The following is a 22,614-nucleotide window of genomic DNA, read 5'->3' on the forward strand; positions in this document are numbered from 1 at the left end:
TTATTTCTTCTTTTTAAGATAAGAATTTTCATCTAGTTTATTTCTGTTTTTGTTTGTTTGTTTGTTTGTTTGTTTTTTGTTTGTTGTTATTGTTTTCAGATGCGAGATGGAATGAGTTATTCTCTCTTTAAAGATGGAAATCCATAGAAGCTTTGTTATATATTGGGAGGGGCGTAGGAATTCACCTGGATCTTATTTATTTATTTATTTATTTATTTATGGTTTATTTTCATTTAGATATGTCTACCGTTTCATGGAAAAAAGAGATTGGTATCCTTGTCAGACAGAGCTCAGAACACAAGGACTGCACCCTCACCACATCTCAGAAGACCACGTTTCTGTCTTTACAACATGTAACTGTGTAGTTAACTGTGTAGTTAGAAATACAGAATATGCATTCCCACTTTCATATTCTAATTTCCACCACTTCAGTTTGATCAAATCCATAGGCCTGAAAAGAAACAATTGAGTATATACAACTTCAATCACTTTGCCAGCTCCAGGTAGCATGGAAGTCAATGGAAAGACTCCCCTTGGAGTCAGCCCTCAAGCCAGGCAAGAGTACGTGTTTTTGGCATAACAATTCCTCTCTTTGGATGGCCAAGATACAGGGATGATAAGGAAAGTTCTGCAGGTCTTTCTGTTTTCCTACTCAATTAAACAGTCCATATTTGGAAATGGAAAATAGCCCTATTTAGAGCATTTTGTAAACAATGTTAGTTATAGGCATTTTTTCCCCACTATCTATATACAATTATCTGCAACACAGTTATGTTCAGGTCAAGAGACAACTTTTTTAATTCTGGGTTTAATGCCAGATCGAACTGCTTTAACTCACCATTGCAAAGCAGTAGTACTTTACAAGCAGTTTTAATGTGCATGTCTCTACAATGTTGTGAAGAACTCATCTAATTTACCAACATCAGATCAGTAGTCTGAAAACCTAAGCATAGCCCCAGGCAGTCAGAGACCACCCCTGAAGCCCATGTCATTCCATGTCCCAAATAAGCCCAATACAATTTCATGGGTTGTTGATTTTCAGTTAGGTAAGGCAGTACATCACAGGAATACCCAGACAAGTTGTAAGCAGACAGGACATCTGTGTGGACACAGGGCTTACCTTAGAGTACACCATAGTCCTGACTGCTCTTCAAACCATGCTTGTGTATACACATCCAGAGAGAATGCAGATACTTCTCGCAAGATGAGATATACCTTGATCTGCTTAAGGATGACAGATTTAGTGTTTTTAATGAAGAATCTTACTCTTGAAGCAGGTTTCAAAATAAACTGCTGAAATTTTGTGTATTCCATTAGCGTGACTACTAGGTGATTACTCAAAGGTATTTGAGTAGTTGCTCTACTCTCTTTAATCACACCAAACAGGAGCTTACACTTCAGTTGTCTAAACTATCAATTAATTACTGTTTATTAGTAGTAACCTAGTCCTTGTAATCCAAACTAATATCCAGGGTACAAGGCATTCTACAGACATAGAAGACTGGTGTATCAAATGACAAAGATTCAATGTGGCAGAAAAGGAACATTTTTTTAAATTATTTTTTTTCACGTTATTATACTGAATTATAATGCATAGCTGTAGGGTGTCACAGAGGCAAAAATCATAGATGTATTCATGTAAGAAAAATATTTATGGAGACTGACCCTACTGAGAGATATTTCGCACAATGGCTTAAATGTCTATTCTGGCTTATGGTGTCCCCAAAAGCAAGAAAAATGTTAGTGTTTCTTATTCCTCTTATTCCAAAGTATGTACTGAGCCACCACTCAGCACTGGGTACAGGTCTAGATGGCTCCTGTTTGTTTTGTTGTTGTTGCTGTTACTTTGTTTTGTGTTTGTTTTTAAGAACAGTCAGAGTTACCTTCAGTAGGTGGTGGTAAACAAAGTGACTTCATAGAATCATAGAATCATAGAATATCCCAAGTTGGAAGGGACCCATATGGATCATCAAGTCCAACTCCTGGCACCGCACAGGTCTGCCCAAAAGTTTAGACCATGTGACTAAGTGCACAGTCCAATCAATTTTTAAATTCAGACAGGCTTGGTGAAGTGACTACATCCCTGGGGAGCCTGTTCCAGTGTGCAACCACCCTCTCAGTGAAGAACCTCTTCCTGATGTCCAGCCTAAACTTCCCCTGCCTTGGCTTAACCCCATTCCTGTGGGTCCGATCACTGGGAGTAGGTCACCTGCCTCTCCACTCCCCCTCACGAGGAAGTTGTAGACCGCAATGAGGTCTCCCCTCAGACTCCTCCAGGCTGAACAGGCCCAGTGCCCTCAGCATCTCCTCATACATCTTCCACTCTAGGCCCTTCACCATCTTCATCAGCGTCATCTGGACACTCTCCAACAGTTTAATGTCCTTCTTGTACTGTGGTGCCCAAAACTGCACACAGTACTCGAGGTGAGGCTGCACCAGCACAGAGTAAAGCGGGACAATCACCTCCCTCGACCGACTAGCAAAGACACCAGAAAGCTTAGAAGCAGATCCAGCTACAGAGCCACTGCTGCCAGAATACCACTGTTTTGCTTTTTTTTAAAAAACAAAACAAAACAAAACAAACTGGTATTATCCAAGGGATTATGAATGCATCTAGGGTTTTGAGAATCTTTTATGGATGACTGTTCTCCATTTTGTTACCTTACTGAATCATCCTGGTATTTGGTGGTTTGGATACATAGGCGTGGAATTAACCTTGTCCTCTCTCTTTTGTAAAAGTACGTAGAACAGTTTGTTTCAGTCAATGTGACTTGTTCTATTTGACCCAAAAGGAGAAGTTTTATGTGTAGTAGTTAGAAAAAAAGAAAAGGAAGTGTGTGTGGGGGGGGGGGGGGGGTGCGGAGAGGCAGGGGGAGGAGGAAGCAGGGAAGAACTAGAGCTACAAAACCACCATGAAAATATATGCAGCTGCTTTGGTTTTCACCCAGTAGTACTCCATGGCGTACAGCTTTCAATCAGGAAGTGAAAAATAAGGGTTCACTTCTCCTCCCACTTTACAATGATCTCATGGGAATGTTCACATCCATTAGGCTACAGAGTAAATAAGAGAGGAGGCACTGGGGTGAAAACGCTATTTCTCATTTCAATTCTCTATACATTTTCAGGGGAGAGTTATTTATACAAAACAGATAGTTATGAGTCACAGCCTTTTTTTGTGAATGTAGTCCAAAGTATTATGGTGCCATCCTGAGAGATACAGGTAGAGAATATATTCTCAAGCAGAGGTTAATGTTTTTTTAAAATTTTCTATATTGTGGGCAAATGCCCCAGGTGATAAACACACCATAGCAGCTTTCTAGCAGCTTCCCAGTAGTACAATGCATCTGAACTCTTGTCCTCCTCCTACTTCTCTGCTTTTCAGGCTAAGTTTTCTAGAATTTCTGAAGCTGTGTCTCTTCTGTGAACTGCACCTGAATTTGCTGAATACTTCAGGGATCATGGAATTACATTTTTCATTACATTTACTATGCTCAAGAACAAAATCCCAGTCATTTGGAGACTTCTGTTGCATTAACAAAAGAATATTTGCTATGGAGAAAGCACCTTGAGTGGGCCAATAAAGTAATAATTTCATCTATGGTGGCCTGTGATGCTGGGAACCTCTCTTCTTCACATGCCAAAGTCTAGCTGTACAAACCCGTTCAAGGTGAACTGCAAGATGTTTTTGTTTCTTTCTGATTTGTCTATATGTTTGCTCTGGGCATTGTGTGTGTGTGTGTGAGATATCAGGATTTGTGATTTCCTCTGATTTCCTCACTTGCCTAACTCTGCAGTGGATTTAAGGTTTACTTAAGGACATGCTGACCAGTTAGAAAAGTTTGTTTGAGCTAAATTTTGTCAATGTGACTGGAGAGTGCCCAGAGTCTTTCAGAGCAAGTCTCTCTGGAGACAAAAGGGCATTGTTATTATTTATGCAAGCACTCACAGCTCATTTCTGCTGTGTCCCTCAGTCTTTCACATCTGATATGGTTACACACTCTTGATGTGTCTCTCCTGGAGTTAGCTCAGGTTCTTGGCATGTGAGGCTCATTGTCCATCAAACGTGTCAATAATCTCACAATAAAGCCCTGCCAAAATAACTATTTTTCTCCTTTCTGCTGCATTCATCTATGCTTGTCATCTTGTGTACAGCTGACTTACTCTGGTTCTTCACACTGAAGATGAACCACTTTCTGTACCCTCCTTAGGGAAAGTTGTAGTGACTTCTCTGTCATTCTAGGCACTTCAGATGAAGTTGAGGGAAGGCAGTGCAGGATTTAGTCTCCTTCTCAACTTACTTGCCTGTGTGAAAATAGCTGTTCACCTTTTGCTTTAAGGTAGTCCAATGAGCTTGGACTAATAGCAACACTGAGAAGGATGAAAAGGATGTATGCACATGGAGGATCACAACATATGTTATAATAACCTGTAATTTATTCTACCTGTGAATGCATACCTACATCCTTCCAGTGCAGGTTGTTCTTGAGAGCTGTACATTTCTCTCATATTTGAATTGTCCAACGTTCCTGTACTCATCCACCTATTAGGGATCAGGGATGCTTTGTATCTGCTTCCATCTCTGTCACAGCATCAAGCAATCAGAGCAAACTGTTGTCTATTACTGCAGTCACATTAGTTTATAGTGAAAATCCAGATCAGGATATTTTATGCATAATAAATATCACATCAAAGGGAATGAAAAAATCATGGTACTGTTCCTTGTATGGGCTGATGTAGAAAAAGTGAAAGCTATCAAACTGCACTTGTGTGTGAAAAAGACTGAATGCAGGCCTCCGGCCACCTGGAAGAAACAATAAAAAACTGTCTTGAAATTTCAGTCACACAATGCATTGAAGCTGGAGGGGGATGTCTGTCTCAGTCATCATGGACAGACTCCTGGAAAGGTGTTAGCCTGGTTCAGTGGGTGTTTCCTCAGTGGAGTGCCAGCTCAAGCAGACTGCTACTTCTTGTGTCACCAGCAGATGTCCAGGGGCTTGTCAGGTGAGATGGTATCGGGAGCCCAGTTAATTTTAAAGGAAATCTTTTAACAACCCTGCTGAGCATTGCAGTTCAGTTAGCCATGCAACTGCACAACAAGTCATCTGAAAGGAGCGGGATTGCTTAAGCCAGAACTGCTGCCAGAAGAAATCTCAGTGGAGTCATGACATCAGGAAGAAAAGTGCGCTGGAGGCCACATTTCTAATGAACTTACTCTCTGCTGGGAATGGAGAGTCAGTCTGCTTCAGTCTTTTATAAAGTATAGTATTCAGCCCTGCTTATATCAACTGGTTCCCCAATCTGTCATTTGAATCTTTCATTCCCACTTGTGTTTTTATCCCAGGGAAGAAGTTTGAGTTGCATAGCCCTGCCTTTTCTCTCTGGAGAAACATCTGTGGTCATACAGCAGGCCTCCTTGTATATCCTATGTTCCATCCAGGTCTACAGAATCTTCACACGATATAGTACTTCACAGTCACTAAGGAAACAGATTAGTATGAGGAAGAAAATTTATTTCCCGCTTTCTATAAATCATTTTGGAATAAATAAGTTTACCATTTCCAGCTCATGACTCCAATGGGCAAAAAGCAGCAGAAATGAGAGCACCAAGCAGGGACTCGGGGGACTGAATTTCTAACACAGCAGTGACAGGATGTATGACCTTGACCCCGTCACATTTCATCTCCACATTTCAGTTTCCCCATCTTTGACAATGGAATAGGATAATGTACAACTGAGTAGCACCATGTTAAAACTGGGCATTGGTATGTGATTGTTGAGAATGGAGTCTTATAGGCTCCATCAGTTGGTTCTTTGAAAGCCAGTTGCCCCCAGAGAGAAGACACCAATAGAAAGGGAAAAGTCCTGCTGCCTTTTATCAGGCAATTCAATGACACTTAGAAATCCTTATACACTAAGAAGGGCCTCAGCTTTGGACAGGTTTTAAAAAAAGATAAAAGCAACAGAGCCACATGGAAACACAAATGACATCCGTTCAGAATTAGCTCTGCTCCTTTTATCTTTATAAGAAGTCAAGCTGAACTCCAACCTTTGGATTCTCTTGAGGCATTATCCTTTCATTATGAATGAATGGTTGATCATATTATGACAGACAAATGATCAGCAGCAGAAGGGTTTACCAACATACCGTGCACTCCCACAGTCACTGAGGGGGAAGTCTAATGAGCAAATAACCTGCTGCAACTTTCTACATATTTCCTGTAATTGAGAACTCTTCTGTACTTTGTCTGGAATGCAGATGCCTGTCAGTCACAGGGTCATAAATAGGATTAGGGACTGTTTCTGGAAAGGCAGGCAACTAGCTTTAGATGCTCAGTTGGAAATACAGATGTTTTCTGGCTGTTTGGCTGTTAGGCAGTGGTGTCTCCAAGTCTGATGAAACATGTTTGGCTACTAGCTCTTCCCTGAGGCCCCCAGTTTTGCAACTGGTGCAGATCACTACAGAGAGTGCAGAATCCTACTAAGTTTTGCCTATGCAATGAGTTGCAAGATGCAAGCACTAAAACTTCTGTTTGGAGACATACAGCATGGATCTGACTCTCCAGCCTCTGTCAAAAAAGCCTCCAATGTTTAATGGACATTGATACCTTTCTATTATATTTGTTTCAGACCATTACATAAAAGGATTTCAGTTATAATCTCCACATAAGGAGATTATAACTTTATTATAGTTATAATCTATAACTTTCTGTGAGAATCCTAATAAAACAATATAGTCTTCTGAGAACTTTAACTTTCTCCATCCCAATTATTGCTGTTGGGTGTAACAGAAATGTCTGAATAATTAATATTCACTGATTTCTAATTAGTGGTGGGTTTTTTTGGTTTGTTTGTTTGTTTGTGTGTGTGTCATTGGCCAATACATTTGTTTCACCACTACAGTTAAAGAAAAAATACAGAAAATAAAGTTGCTTACAAAAAAAAAAAAAAAAAGTTGTTTTTTTTTTTTAAATTATTATTTTTATGCAATGTCTTATAATGAGTTGAACTGGTTGTGCAGAGACTGTGAAACTTTGGCAAAGTAACATGACCACTTATGGTAACCAACAGGCTCTGCTTCACAGCTTTGCTGTTCTTCTGTTTGTCCCTTCATTTCTATATCTATATTAGAATTTATTTCTATTGTCAGTAGAAGCTATTTCTCCTGTCAGTAAATCTTCTTATTTTAGGAATGTAACAAGAGAGCCTTAAGAACCTAACAAGGATCAGGGCTGGTGAACTATTTCATAATCACATAGAAGCAATTCTTGCCTTAAAAAGCACTTAAAATCTCAACAGCCAGGATACAAAAAGTATAGGACGAGAAGTACTACAGCACAGCAAGTTTGTCAAGGACACGCAAGAGATCAGTGTCCAGACCAGGAATAAAACCTTCACCTCCCACACCTCTGCTGTGCTCTATTTTTCTTTAATAGAAATGAGTCAGTATTGGAGCTTATTGGTTTAATCCTAGCGAAATTCCATAGGATTTCACTATAATGAAGGTAGGGAGAGGTAGGGTATATGTACTTTAATCAGCCTACCAAAGCTTACAAAGCCTTTGCATGGAATGCAGCTCAGTACGAAACCCTGCCACTTTAGCAGCTGATTCAGGATATGCAAAACAGATGGGAGTCTATTACATGATTAAATGTACTCTAGATCAGACAGGAGTAATCACCAAAATCACCAAGAACAATGATATAAGAGAGGTCATTGTCTTCCATTGTCTATGTTAAGGTCACAAAAGGCTCCACAGAGTTAAGGGGATGTGGTGAGTGCCCTGAGAGGCTGACACACTAATTACGGACAGAACAAAGGGGCCAGGGGATAAAGTACAGGCCAGGGTAAAGGAATGACGTGGAGTTAGGAGGCTAAGGCCATAAGGTTATTCAGCAGAGACATGCTCAACAAGGCTGCCCGTGTCTTCAGCTAACTTTGGGTTGATCCTAGTGCAGACAAGATTCTGTACCTCTTTCTCATTGTAAAGTGACCATACCCAATTGCACTCTTTTTGTCACAGGGCACAGATTTCAGACAAATCATTCACTCTGCTGAACAGCGTTCTAATATTCTGAGATCATTGCCTATTTCTAAGCCGCAGTCAATCTTTCTCTCTCTCATGCACACAGACATATACAGTAATTGCAATTAAAAAAAAAAAAAAAAAAAAAAGGCGGGGGGGGGAGGGGGAAGGAAGAGGAGAGAAGGGGATGTTCTATCTAACTGCCAGCCCTGCTTGTGGATTTCATTTCCAGACAACATATCACTCTCAGCACAAATTTTTATTTTTCAAGTAAAACACCATTAACAATATTAAGTTGGCAACTGTGAGAGGAGGCAGATATTACTATAAAGACCTTGTATTTTCCCCTATTACATTTAGCATTGTGAAAGGTAAAACAATATAAATTTTGGAATCTGAAAAATTTGGATGAGTTTTATCATGAGACAAAAAAGAAACTGAAACGCTTGAATGTTTTTCCAATATTTTTATATAGTATCATTCAAACTCCCATGACAAATGACAATATTTTGTCCTTTGGCTAAGTTAAGATTCTGTCAAGAATGCACCAGTTAGTGTAAACCTAGGTCAGTTTAATATGAAGTTTCTCTCCCTTCCCCTGATATTACATTTCCCTCCACAATATCCTGCAGCAATGAGTTCCATTTGTCATACATATTTGTGCAGGGAAAATGAAGTCTTAAATTAGTATGGGACATACTGTACTTCATAAAAGGAGACTTTAGTAACTTTTAGGTTCCTGGATGTTTCCAGCATACAACTAGTACCAAAGAGCTCTAAGACATGTCCATAAATTATTTCTATTTAGCTGATAGGAGAGTGGGATTGACACTTAGATACCTCAGGTAGATAATCAGAGACTTTGAGATATACCACAAAATGGGCAACAGGCCAGGACCAGACTCAGATTCAGAAGACCCCAGTCCTCACTGCCACAGGTTCTCAGATTTCCCAAAATCTCAACATTTTCTTCCCTTCCCCCATCTGGACTCCCACTGCCATGAAAATGCTGGAAGTCTAGTACTTTGAGTCCTCTAAAACTCAACATTTGTCCCTTGGATTAGATCTGTGGAATAAATATATGTCTTTTTTGTCCAGTCACTTTGTGACCACAGTAGCTCCTTGTGATACTGGCTAGTAGGAGTGTAAAAATACTTGGATGCCTAAAGATACATGTGGATTAGCCCAAACTATCAAGTTATCCAAGATCCAGTGCCACAAAAGACGTATTCCTGTCTCTGGGGAGATAAATAACTTCAGAAATTTGACTTAGAAAAAAGGTAAAGAAAATAAAACTTGCCCCTTCCCCACTCCCCTTTTTTTTTTTATTATTCTTGAGCAGTGTTTGAGTTCACAGCTCACACCAAGATTCTGTGAGCTCACAGAATCTTTAATCTCACGGTTTTATCTTGTTTATGGAGTATTTGACTGTAAGCTTCCTCCCCTTCTTTGGTCCCTTCTTCTGTAGCAAGTGTCATTTATGCCCACGTACCACCCGGCTCATGTCCGTGCTGAACTGCATTGATTGAAATCCCAAGGGTACACAGACATCCACAAGCTTCTCAAATACCTACTCTCCTGAGGGGGTGGCTGTTACCTGAGGCCATGCACTTGAACAACCCTTTCAACTCCTCCATCAACTTATCCATCAATCTCCATGGTAAGGCAGTATCTGTTGCAGGAAAATCAGCCCCACAAAGAAACAACACTCACTTACACCCCAGCATTTCACATATCCTGTGGCATATGGTCTGGAAAATCCAGTTTTCCAGGGCTTTTCTCCTTTTTGTTCCCTTCCAGTTCCTTCACATACCTCCCTTCTTACACTTCCTATGGCAGAAGCAGCCATCCTGGAGCTTCTCAACTGTAAGGCAGCAAAAGTCAGTTTTGTGCAATATTACTGAGGAGCCCTCAGCTGGCTGCAAAATGTGAGTGTTGTTTACAGCACTGTGCAGATAGGAAACTGGGCAAAAGGAGAACCCCAAGGTGAGTCAGTAGCCTTATCTATTTGTCTCTGTTCATTTGAGATCTCTGAGCTTAACCCATATAACTTCCAGCTGTCCTTACAGAATGGCACAGGTCTCCTGTAGGGCTTGTGTCAAATCTGACAGCCCTATTGGGATGTTTCCAATCCTAAGCATCTCCAGGTAGCAGAGTGTGACTATATGGGGGTAACAGAATTGATCCTCAAGTGACTCTTTTCAATTCTGAAGAGTAAGAACAAACCTGTGCTTCCCGTGCTAATGTCTCAGTCATAAACCACTTGGTAAAACAAGAGCCCTGGGAAAAGGACACTTCTGAAGAGGTGATTTATTTATGTCAGATAGACAATGGAAAAAATAATGACTCAAACATCAAGAGGGATGGGCCAAGGCAGAAAAAATTGGTGACAGTAACCAGTGCTATATTATGAAAGGACATGAAGAAAAGTAAAAAGACAAAGGGAAAATTCATAATTTATGCTTTTGATGGAAACAATACCCAGAGGCAATACAGCTTTTTCAATAGTCCCTGCACATGAACTACCTGTACCAACAGACTGGCAAATAGTAAATACACTAAATTTCCAAAGGACTGAAGGTAACAGACCTCACTCTCTTTTCTGGCCTCAAGTCAACATATTTTCAAAATCAAAGGTGTTGCTTGGTGCTCTTTCACAAGGCTTTCCTGAGCATGGGTGTACAGTCTGAAAGCGTATGACTGTTGTGTTTTCAGCTTTCATATCTTTGACCAGCAAAACAACATCTACTAGCACTTCAGAGGCAACTGGGATATCATTAGCAATGATAGCACTGATACTCAGGAGAAGCAGGAGGGCCTTCAGGAGGCAGAGTGAGATATTTAGGAAGGGTATTAGGTGAAGCATATCATGGACGTGTGGCTCTCATTAGTTACATCAATGGACAGCAACCAGTTTGGGGTTGTATAGTTATTATGGATATCCTACATAATTATTTTGGAGAATAATTGTCACCTATAGAAGAAGAGTCCATACAAAATCACAAAGAAGCCTAATCTCTATACACCAGTTTTGAAATTACCAAATATAAGGAAAAACAATGAAGAAAGATCACAGACGGATCCTGTTATGCTATGGTGACTTTCTAGTCTCTGTAGCTGGGAAAGCATTTATTTTATTTCATTAAATAAGCACACTGTTTTTGTTGCCAGTGTGCAATGTGCAAAAAGATATTTTGGGCGCCTGCCTCAGCCTCTTACCCTCTACTGAGTTCTCTGATTTGCAATGCTTTTCCTAACCAAAATATTAGAGCACCAAGCTGACATGGTCCACTGCTACCATTATCTATGTTTTCGTTCAGAGCTGGCTTAGTTATATCTGCCTGGCAATGCATCATATCACTATAACTACAGTTTCCTGTGGGGGGAAAACGTAGTTCGCTTTTGTCGTTGTTGTTATCATTCTCCACTGTGTTCTTGGTTGTAAACTCATGGCAAGGACTTTGTAAGCATAACATACTCCTAGGCTAAAATTGCTACTGCCAGCGAACAAGTTAAAAGTTGTCCCAAAAATGATACGTGGAATATCACTCAGGAATCTCTGCTGCCCTGACACTGAGATATAAACACTGAAGACTTTAAGAACAAGTAGTTCTGTAGGAGTTTGAATGAGCTCATGAGAGGCAAAGTGAGCTGATAGAAAGCATAATATTTTCCAGAGATGAGCTTTATAGAAGACTGTAGAGGTGCTAGTTTCTGGAAAATCAAAAACTAAAGATCAAAACTTAAGATCAACCCAATTATCCATGAGGCAGGCAATTTATTTGGACCTTTTTTTTTTTTTTTTTTTTTTTTTTTAAATAAAATAATGTAGATAGACAGCAAAAGACACTAAATTTCCTTTCTTAAATCCCACTGCATGTACAGTTAAACACTAATAACAAAATTGGATGAAGTACCAGAACTGATGGGCAAAAAAATGTATCTGGCACTGTTTCAAGATGAGAAGTGTATAATTAGTTACCAGAAAGGAATCAGTGTTCGACTTGAGCTTATTAATTTTCTGATTAATTAAATATAACACACATTAATGCTATCTTAACTGCATGCATAGTACATGGTTAGATTTTGATCTTGGTTAAAGGATTTAGCACACTTTATTACAGCACAGAAACTTGCTATAAATGAGGCATATATACTCTGATGTCCAGGAGTTACCATTTGCTGTTTATTTTACAGTAAGACCTGAAGTATAACAGAGTAAACAGAGCTGATGATGACTTTTTTCCATTGAAAGAGTGTTTCCATATTACAAGTTTGTCTACTGTAGTGAAATCATGTAATTTCTTCATTCAATAAAAGGTCAGTCACATACTTCCTACCAAGCAGTTTTGAGTAATGTGCTTAATTGACATCCTTAGTTAAAGCAAGAGGACACCCTTGTTCAAATACCGGCTTTCCTGTTCTCTGTCCAGATGCTTTGCCACTAAGTTAAGGAACTCATTGCTCTTGTTAGGCTGTACAGATAACTAAAAACTCTTCCTGGGTGAAAGGGACTGACCCTTATGAAGAGCCACTGCAGAGTCATGGACCTGAGTCTCATTTCAGAGGAGGAAGCTGAGCTGTGGGCTGTTAGCTCCTCCAAGGCCAACAGCCTGCTCCAGCCCAACATCTCCTCATGTCTCTGCCAGATCTTGCTCGATTTAATTAAAAAACATTTCCCTGGGACACTTCAACGTCCAGATAACTTTTAAACAAAAACATTATTTTTGAGAATTCTTGACCAAGTTAATAGTGGTGAATCGAGGCAGCCTTTGTCCTCAAAATCCTCAGTCACCTAGGTAGAACAAGCTCAAAAGGAAAGTGGCTATTGCTCAGCTAAGCAGTATAACAACAGTTCTTCCCAGAACTATTGCACTGCCTATGCTTTTCTTTTTTTTTTTTTTTTCCCTGCTTGCTGCCTACAGTTATTCCTGATAGCTGGTAAATTAAGAGGTGAAGAACACCTCAAAACTGTCAAGGCAATTCTATATCATCTTACCTTCATCCTTTCTCAAGCCACCTCAAAGGTGGATTTCCTTCCAACCACCTTACTGATCCAGGAGCCAAAGCCTTTATTCTTTAATACAAATGGACAAACAAATGCATGCTCCATTTTGATGTTTTGCCTGAACTCTGATGCGTCATTTCCCCATTTTTATATACTTCTTTATCACTATAGTTCTCTTCTGATTTTACCAGTATCTATCTCATATTCTAGCCACCTGGCACTTCCTGTTTTCCTCCTTGGTTTCAACTTGGGTCACTTTACATAGTTCATAATCTGCTTGTATCTGGGGGAGGGTAGTGCATGTAAGCAGCTGGGAGGACAAGACTGTAACTCAGGAGGAGAAAATCTTGCAGTTGTTTGAAGGATGGAAGGCAGGCCTTTATCCTGCATCAAAGAGGATGGCTTTGAATGGAAACCCAACTTCTCATTTTAAATATTCCTTTGAACTGGGGAATGGCATGCATAGTCCTTTCCTAATAATAACACCCTTTTATTTATTTTATTTTTTTTATTTGTTTTTAGTTCCGAAGCAATCTATTTCTGCCTAAGTGTGGTATCTCCTTCACTTTCAACAATGAAAATTTATATCAGAAATAAAGAGATAAAGATTCAGGAAAGAAAAGAGGGAACTGATCCCACTGAGATGGATTCATTGGCAAATACCTCTACTGGCTTAATTTATCTCTTTTATTTCTGCTCTGTGTTTTAGATTGGATCACTTTTGTACATGATGCCCTCATTGTCTACGTACTGTTCTTTGGTTTACGCCGTAGTATGGTCTCAGATCACACAAACAAAATTCCTTCTGGAGGGATGCAACCTGGAAGAGGAATTGAGAACTACACTTGAAACTTTCCAGCTATGACCAGACAATCAGTCCACAGAAGCTGTCTAGAACTAATATGAAGTAACCCACCTCTCAAACATGTCAGGTGGGCATTTGGGTTACAGGATTCACTGCTTCTATCTGCCAATCTGCCACTGATACAGCCATAGGCAGTGTGACAAACACACACACATAATCTATCTTGCTTTTGCAGGAGAGAACATTTTGACATTTCTTACATTACAAAACTTAATGTAATAGCTAAGGCTTTTGCATGGCTTCATCAGCAGCATAAAGGGTCAGATTCAAATTTGCAATAAGTCACACATAGCCTTTAGCAAGACGTGAGAAATTTCAGACCACAGGAAAAGAAAAACCTGAGAATGGCCAAGACAGAAATGTTTCCAATGAAAATTAGTAGGTTAATACACTAGTACTGGTGAAATCTGTAGATTGATAATAGCATTCAAATGCTTACATTTTTATATTATTATAGTGATGGCTTTCATGACATCTGAGTGTACTGTATGACCACAAGGTCAAAGTCTTGAAAAAACTGTTCTTAATAAATTATCACCCCCTTCATGAACATTTATGAGTAAGTGATGCCTATTTTTTTCTCAACACTCCAGAATATTTTAAGAAAATATGATGGTTAATTGAAAATAGATGTTTTTTCCATATGGTCTGGAACAAAATTTTGGATAAACAGAGACTGAACTGCCTAGAAGCAACAGATGGCAGTGTTTTAAAGTCGAAGAGATGAAATCTTTGATAACCAGTGCTGAATGTCAGTAGTAACATCTAATGGAGGCAGTGCACTTTTATCTTGAAATTTCACTCTACCATAATTTTTCAGGATGGACCTGTGAGAAGTTAGGGGTTGGGGGAAGGGAGAAAAATTAGCTACCTGTCATATTCCAACAGCCAGAAACACAGTCTCCTTGTAATCAATTTCAATTGTATCACTTATGGAGGTAAATAATGTTAACAGAATATTTGAAAGATGCATGAAAGACTTTATACCATCATGCAAATGCTTAACCTATTTCTATTATTGTTTAGTTTAAAATCCTGGAAGAAGGACTCAAAGAATGTCAGGAACAGAAAACATAAAAGGAACATTAAAAAGTTCAAATGCATACGATAACTGGTGTACAATAAATAAATAAATAAATAAATTACCTACCCTATCCTTTAACCCATACCACAATCAGGGATTTGTTTATGGCTAATTGTGATGTAATATAATGCACTTACTGTGTCAAGGAAACAGGCCTTTTAATCACGGCTAAATGACACATGGAGACGGGTGTACATTCATTTCAACGGTATGACCAGTGGCAAAAAGAGGGGTGGTCTCAGTTTCTGCATAAAGTGTTGATATTGAAAAGTGATCCCAAGCCAGCTCAAGTGCTGTCTGGAATAGCATTTGCTTCCCTTCACAGAATCACCGAATCACAGAATTTCTAGGTTGGAAGAGACCTCGAGATCATCGAGTTCAACCTCTGACCTAACACTAACAGTCCCCACTAAACCATATCCCTAAGCTCTACATCTAAATGTCTTTTAAAGACTTCCAGGGATGGTGACTCCACCACTTCCCTGGGCAGCCTGTTCCAATGTCTAACAACCCTTTCGGTAAAGAAGTTCTTCCTAAGATCCAGCCTAAAACTCCCCTGGCTCAACTTAAGCCCATTCCCCCTCGTCCTGTCACCAGGCATGTGGGAGAACAGACCAACCCCCACCTCGCTACAGCCTCCCTTGAGGTATCTGTAGAGAGCGATAAGGTCGCCCCTGAGACTCCTTTTCTCCAGGCTGATCAAGCCCAGCTCCCTCAGCCGCTCTTCGTAGGACTTGTTCTCCAGGCCCCTCACCAGCTTTGTCGCCCTTCTCTGCACCCGCTCAAGCACCTCGATGTCCTTCTTGTAGTGAGGGGCCCAAAACTGAACACAGTACTTGAGGTGCGGCCTCACCAGAGCCGAGTACAGGGGGATGATCACCTCCCTAGCCCTGCTGGCCACACTGTTTCTTATGCAAGCCAGGATGCTGTTGGCCTTCTTGGCCACCTGAGCACACTGCTGGCTCATATTCAGCTGACTATCAACCATCACTCCCAGGTCCTTCTCTGCCTGGCAGCTCTCCAACCAAACCTTGATATAATGCTTAGCAATAAATATTTCAGAATCATTCTTGTGGAATATTTAATATTTTACAGACACATTTCTAAGACAGGGAGAGAGATAATTCACCATTTATATTTCTCTGTGATAATTTGTATTTATTTTTAGAGATGTGAGAAACACAAAGGGAAAAAAAAAATCAAACTATAGGCTCTGAGATAAAGACAAGACACTCTTTTGGTTTAAATCTTCATGGAAACATTTATAACAGTAGAGCTTTCTCAGTTGCCCCCAACTAAAGGTTGGACCTATCAGCTGCTGAGCACTTTCTGTCAAGAGTATGAGAGTATTAATGCATGTGTATTGTATACAATGTATACTTGTATAGAAACAGTAGCTTGAAAATTAGAGCTACGTAAGACTATGTTAGGAAGAAAATGGAATTGCCATTTGCTTTAAAAACTTCTATGTGTAGACCCTAAGATGGGACAATACTGTCAGGCTTACAGCAGAGGTAATGCTAAAAATTAGATATTAGTTTTCCTTGTATGTTTGTAGGCCTTAGGCTTCAGGCAAGAATCCATGCTAAATGCAGTGGTATTCCCAACGTGCCACTTGTAACACCACTGGCAGCACATCTGGAAATGTCCAGAAATACCATTCTATTCATGCTGGTGAAGCTGATATTATCCAACTTCTTTGCTCAGATGCTATGACCTTAGGATGCTGGAGATAACACAAGGCAGATGTGTGATGAGCAAGAAAAAAAAATATCTCCGTACCCTTGTGTGCTTTCTTCATGCCAGTAATGATGGGTAGCTCTGTTTTCACTTCAGCAGAGAGGGACTGGACACAAAATACCCTTACGAGCCTAGTTCCTCTGGGCAGAGGCAGAAACAAAGTCATGATGCATTATCAGTATTTCTATTTTATGTTTCTAGGAGTTTTCATTATATTTTTTTAGTCTTCACCTTCAGCTTTGAGAACCAATTATTTCTTCTGCCTCTGTACATATGTTAAAGTACAGGCTGTCACTCTCATAGTTGGATGCTTGAACTAAGCCACAGCAGGAGATCTGTTCGCACTCTCATTTTAAATACAGAATGACTTTTTTGAGAATGTGCAAGTCCATGCAGTTAGAGTTTTATGCAATAGTCTTATGATTATCATTACCAGATTTCCATGTTCATATTAAGAGAAATTGTCTTAAAATGCAGTATGTCTTACACACACTTACACAGACAGAGTCTGCTCAGAGAGTAGAACTCAGAGTCTGAAGATATTTTAACTGTTTTTTCATTAACATTCCTGGGTTTCTATTATATACTACAGTATTTTAAAAATTGCCTGGACTAGAAACAGTAGGCTTTTTTGATAGTGTTTTCTTAACACTTTTTATTCATATGTTATTGGTGTAGGCTCCCAAATCCTCCAGCTTCATGCAGCCTTGTATCTGTGAACTGCACAAACCAAGGCTACCCAAAAGCAAATCCTGAAAACAGCCTTCCTGGAGTAGCATTAGGAAATTCAGTAACAGTACAGGTTTGCTTTTAGTAGTAAACCATACTGCTGATAGAACACAATTTTATATTTTAATAGAAAATCATGTCCAATCACAATGTTTGTAGACTGTTCTGCATTTAAAATTCACTAAGTGCAGTGCAAGCATTTTGCACACATAGGTCTCATATTCACTTTAGGTTTAACTTTATCTCATTTACAGAACTGGAGTAGTTCTTCACAGTTAATTGAAGTTACCCTAAGTTTACACAAAAATGAAGCAGAAGCAGATAGGAAATGTGTCTCAGCAGTTACACAGAGAATAGGATCTGGATTTTTCTTATTGGACTTTTGAGTGAGAGCCTCCTCTCACCTTTACTTTGTTTATGCAGCTGATTTATACCAATGTATGGGAGAAGAAAACAAGTGGTCACTAAAAAGGGGTGTCTGGTATTCATGATGATGTACTAAAATGTGAACTGCCTTCAGCATATACATGTTTTAAGCCACTTACTAGCTATTGGAATGAAACCCAATAAGGGTTTAGGCAAAGGCTTTAGGCAAACCTTGTTAGCAAGATCATAAGGGCAAAGCATCAGCTGGGCTGCTTGGATGGTTTGAAGAGCAAGGCTGTGACTAATAGATTTCCTCAGGATCAGATTAGACATGATAATTGCATGTCTATTTAAAATGAAAAGAAAAATCCTTCAGCAAACATAGTCTTGCCAGGAGAGCTGAAACCTCTAAATTTTTTGCCTAGAATCAAAGAGCCTTTTCCTCTCTCAAAGAGGTGAAATCACGTGTGAGCTCTTTGGAGTCAATGGAGCTACACCAGCAACAAAGACAATTGTAAGATAAGGCAGACCCCAAATGTAAGGATTTACAAGCTATTACTGCTCAAATGACATTCAGACATTGCATTAGTATCAACTACATGTATATCTCCTTCTATCCATTAATTGTGTAATTCATTCAGAACAACCAGATTGGTTTCATCTGTTATATGCTGTATGGGCCAAACCCCAGGAAAATATTTCCCTTGGCTCATCTCAGGAAAAGCATTCACACATAATGTTTATTTTGATATTCTCAAATACTACTTTTATCTTATGTTTAAACTATATATTCCTTTAAATTCAGTCTTCTGATTCTTTGTCCCATTGGTATCTCTTAATTAGACCTAGTGACTAATTCAGAAGGAATTATTTATTCAACAAATCCCACCCTTTCCTGTCATAAATTATCTAAAAGCAAATATATATATTTTTTTCAATTTGGTATTAATTAAAAATTTTTTACAGATTTATTCATAGCAGAATTATTTTTCTGTAGCTGTCCCCATGTGCTTCTTCAGGATGTGCTATGAGCGCTCTTCCTGGAGGTGTCATAATTGCAAGACCATGAAGCCTAGATGACTGACATGGGTAACTAAGTAGCAGCTTGGAACTGAAATGTTTATGTCCAGACATAGAGACTTCTAATGGTGTAGACTGCTTAATGGACTCAGAAATCTCTCTGTTCTTCACACAACACCCGCATCCACCACCACCCCTCCACCCCCAGTTTTCTTTCTTCCAATTCTGGACAGAAAGTATGGAAAAGCTCCTGCACAACTTGGGGCATTTTCTATGCAGTTGTTTGTTCTTGCAGTGGCAGCCAACAGCTGCAAAACTCTAGAGGTATCCTAGGTGAACACAGCCTCATGTCCCCCCGGCTGTCTTCCTTTGCTGCTAAACTGGCTCTTGACACTCCAGGTGTCTTCTGCAGAAGGGAAATGCAGAGGGAAGGAGAATAGAGGGCAGAGCTGTATTTACTCTGCATCAAGTGTCCACACTGTGCTGCCTCAGTGACACCTGAATGTCTGTGAATGCCTATCTGTGTTCACATCCAAGGTGTGGCTTGGTGTTTGGGAACACCCCAGTCCATCTCCAGTTACTTTCTCATACACCCTACTCCTGAAGCAGTAGGAGGGAAGAACAGATGTCTCAGCTGTCTTCTGTGCTTATGGAAGATACATGCTGGAAGACCACAGGTTGAGGGCATGAGTAAAAGGTTGTTTTGAAAGAGAAGAGGGAGTCATTGCCTTTGCCCAGGATCTTCTCAACCTAATAAGGGAGAAGAAATTGGTAGAAAAAACTCCTTTTTTACAATTAATTTATTTTATTATTTGGTTGTTTATTTATTTATTATCAAAAGGAAGAGAAAATAGGAAACAATACAAGCATGCTGGGGTTACCTGCAGCAGGCAGAAACAACACTGCTGTCTATACCTCACTACTGGCATAGTCCACTCAAAGCAGGACGTGATGCAAGCCTGACTGTGCAAGTGATACATTACCCATGTAGTCACAAATCACCAAGAAACACCTTGAAGCTGAGTCAGTTCCAGAAGCACATCACTTAGAGGAGATGACAGAAGACTGCCCACAATCCCTCTGACATGGGCACAGGCTTCCTGCACAGAAGCACCCCCCCCTTCCCACAGCTTCACACAGCTGGTGTGGTGTAGGTGCATCCCCAACTGAGGCAGCCTTGTAGCCAAGCACCACTACCAGACACCTCCTCACATCCTCCTGTCTGGCAGATATGGGCATACAAAAAAAAATATATTAAAAAAATATTAAAAAGGAAGCAGCTTTAAAGGAGATTAGTGTCTTTGTAGTATTTTTCTTGTGTGGTGTTTTTTCCTAAATAATTTTTAAATAAATTATCCGCAATTTTTTACGTCCTTTTCTATATGGTTTTTTCAGCTCAATTTTGGCAAAGAAACGGGAAAAAAAGGAAATGAAAATGATGTCAAACTGATTGCCACTATCAATATATATATGTGAACCATACCTGCCAATGGGGATGATTGTGTATGGCTTAGAGAAGACTGAGTAGGGCTGAGCCTTAAATTTATGGGGTAGTGAAGCAGAAAGATGAAGAAGATCTAACATCCCCTGATCCTGAATGAGGAAGGAGACCCTCCTCCTTGCTGCCGGCAGGGGATGGAGCTGTATTCACAGATGTTCCCCTTTCCCTGCAGCTTGGTGTCACAGACTTCCTGGGCTGGTGACAGGACGCAGGCCTCACGGATGTTGCTGGCTGACTGCCGGAGGCTTCTGTGATAAATAGACATGGTTAAAAAATCATTGCTGATGTGTGTGGGAGTTATTTTCAGCCGTTTTCATTGATTTTTTTTTTTTTCTGAAAGATGTTAACTATCTAGACAATAAAATTTAAAAAAAATAACTTTTTAAAAAATTTATATATATATTTTATAATAATACTAAAAAAAAAAAAAAAAATAGCATTTTATCCCCAGGTAAGATCTGTTGTTGTTTTGTGTTGTTTTAACTCCAGAGGCGTTGTGGTGTGCCCCAGCAGATGGCTTCAGCTGGGTTGAGCCTGTGCAGGGCCTCTGGCCATGTTTCCTGCATCACATGATGCTTGCAAGGTTCATTTGTAAACAAAGTAACAAGCTCTCCGCCCAGCACAGAGAGAGGGGCAGCAACAATAAGGTACTGAAGATTGTATAGGATATGTAAAGTTTGTCTCATTCAGTATTTCTTCACAGCATTCACTTTTGTTGAAGGATGAAGCTGTCTTAATCTCACTAAAGCCAAGAAAATAACATGCCAGTTAAAATTAATATATTCCCTTGACTTCAGAGAAAATCCTAAGTGGTTATTTTTCTTCATTTACTAAGCCAACACCAAGGAAAAACTCTTGACAGTTTTGGTTATGTGAAAAGTCTTTCTGACTGATCTGGAACCCATGAAGTAGCTTTTGAAGTACTTTGTCCTCTGATGGTTTGACACGTGTTTCATGAACCTCATGAACACATCCATCTCCTTTGAGTACCCAGTATGTGGCCTTGTTTTCCTTCTGCTGTCTTGCTCCATCTACTGGAACCAGTTTTATATGGCATTTTAATGAACAAATAATATGATGGGTATGATCATTTGTTTTTGTTTATACTTTTATTTAAAAAAAAAAATCTTAAAAAAAGCACCCCCCAAAAAACAAACAGACAAACAAACAACAACAACAACAAAAAACAACTCCTAATCCATGCTACAATTGATTTATATTTGTTTTATAATGAAGTGCATATTTCACACACTGTCTTCCCCTTTTTTTGGACTTTTAAGCAAAGACCTGAAGAAGAGTATTCTTCTATTTTTCCATGTCCTCCTAGATTCACCTCCTCATTGACTTTCTGTGTTTCCAAATTCTTATGAATATCATAGAATCATAGAACCATTTAGATTGGAAAAGGCCACTAAGACCATCAAGTCCATCAAGCCCAACTCTCAACCTAGCAAGTCTACCATTAAACCATGTCCCAAAGCACCACATCTATGTGTCGCTGGATTACCTCCAGGGATGGTAACTCAACTGCTTTCCTGGGCAGCCTATTCCAATGACTTACAACCTTTTCAGTGAAGAAAATATATTGTTTCTCAGATTAGATATCGTAAAAAAAAAAAATAATAAGAAAAACAAAACAAACAAACAAACAAACGAAACCTCTCCCAGCATCAACAGAAGGATGTTTTGGGGAATTGGCTGAAATATGAATTCTACTTTGAAAAATCTTATAAAATTCTTAAGTTACATACTTACTATGAAATAATCACAAAGGTATTCCTGTTAGTTCCTAATTAATATTTTACTAGTCATACATAACTGTAAAGGGTCAGAACAGATAGAAAAGTAGCTAAAGCATTAGACACAAGATGAAAGTTTACATCACACCTGTAAAACTCCAGACAACTTTATTGTCATGTTTGTTTGTATCTTATTTAAGGAAGCACCTACTGTAAACTTTATTTGGGTGGTGGAATAATCCTGTTAGAGAACTGACTTTTTAGGATAGGGCTAATTTTCAGTTTAATTCTTGGACAGAAAATGCCGGAAGTTATCTCTGCATTTGTGTAACCAAAGCCTCCATTTTGTTGTTGTTGTTTGTTTGTTTGTCTGTTTTGAGGAATCGCTAAAGAAACAGACTTTACCTTACAGATTCAGATTGGACTTCAATTTCTTCTCTCTTTAAACAGGGAATAGTTTGTTCCCCAGTGTATGAATTTCAAGTGAAACTGTAAGACTTCTGGAATATCAATATTTCTGTCAAGTCTTATCTAACATT

General features: G+C 39.4%; 1 long non-coding RNA gene across 1 annotated transcript in view; it reads right to left on the bottom strand.

The window, feature by feature from the left end:
* The window catches only part of LOC311431381, a 70,161-nt gene extending 60,178 nt beyond the window's left edge, over positions 1-9,983 (bottom strand). The window contains exon 1 of the long non-coding RNA XR_014689383.1: positions 9,741-9,983. This is a non-coding gene — a long non-coding RNA (uncharacterized lncRNA). The remainder of the gene's footprint in view (positions 1-9,740) is intronic.
* Positions 9,984-22,614: the final 12,631 nt, after the last annotated feature.

The sequence above is a fragment of the Aythya ferina genome, assembly GCF_964211825.1.
Source record: "Aythya ferina genome assembly, chromosome: 1".
NCBI lineage: Eukaryota > Metazoa > Chordata > Aves > Anseriformes > Anatidae > Aythya > Aythya ferina.